Raw genomic sequence first — 1,015 nt, 5'->3', positions numbered from 1 at the left:
TCTTTGCCCAAGGCAATATGTCTTTTGATGTCTTGACTGCTGCTTCCATTGGCATTGATTTTACAACCAAGTAATATGAAGTCTTTGACAACTTCAGTCTTTTCTCCATCTATCATATGCTGTGTACTGGTCCAGTTGTGAGGATTTTTGTTTTCTTTATATTGCTGGTATAGAGGAATCCACCTGATTTTTGGATGTTGATCTTGTATCCTGCCACTATGCTAAATCTCTCAATTAGTTCCAGTAGGTTTCTTTTCTTTTTCTTTCTTTCTTTTTGTTTCTTTTGCTGAGTCTGTTGGGTTTTCTGTGTGTAGGATCATACCATTAGCGAATGGGGATAATTTTACTTTTTGCTTACCAATTTGGATGCCTTTGTTTTCCCTTTCTTGCTTTATTGCCCTGACCAAGACTTTCACTGCAATGTTGAAAAGAAGTGGTGATAGAGGGAATCCTTGTCTGTTTCTTGTTTGCAAGCGGAATGGTTTCAGTCTCTCTCCATTGAGAATAATGTTGGCTCTTAGTTTTGCATATATGCCCTTTACTGTGTTGAGGAATTGCCCTTCTATTCCCATTTTGCTGAGAGTTTTGATCAGGAATGGGTGTTGGATTTTATCAGATGCCTTTTCTGCATTGATTGATATGATCATGTGATTCTTTTCCTTTGTTTTATTTGTGTGGTGGAGGGCGTTGACTACTTTTTCTAATGTTGAACCATTCCTGCATACCTGGTATAAATCTCACTTGGTCATAATGTATTATTTTTCTTGATATGTTGTTGGAGTCTGGTGGCTAGGATTTTGTTGAGGATTTTTGGGCCTATATTCATGAGGGATATTGGTCTGTACTTTCCCTTTTTAGTGCTATCTTTGCCTGGTTTTGGTATCAAGGTTATGCTTGCTTCATAAAACGAATTAGGGAGGATTCTTTCCTTTTCTGTGTTCTGGAATAGTTTGAGTAGGATTGGTGTCAGTTCTTCTCTGAACATTCAGTAGAATTCTCCAGTGAAACTATCTGG

Source organism: Orycteropus afer, unplaced genomic scaffold (genome assembly GCF_000298275.1).
Source record: "Orycteropus afer afer isolate SDZICR_OR568_19922 unplaced genomic scaffold, OryAfe1.0 scaffold00957, whole genome shotgun sequence".
In the NCBI taxonomy this organism is placed as follows: domain Eukaryota; kingdom Metazoa; phylum Chordata; class Mammalia; order Tubulidentata; family Orycteropodidae; genus Orycteropus; species Orycteropus afer.
The sequence above is the reverse complement of the archived record's forward strand: the minus strand, read 5'-3'. Positions refer to the sequence as shown.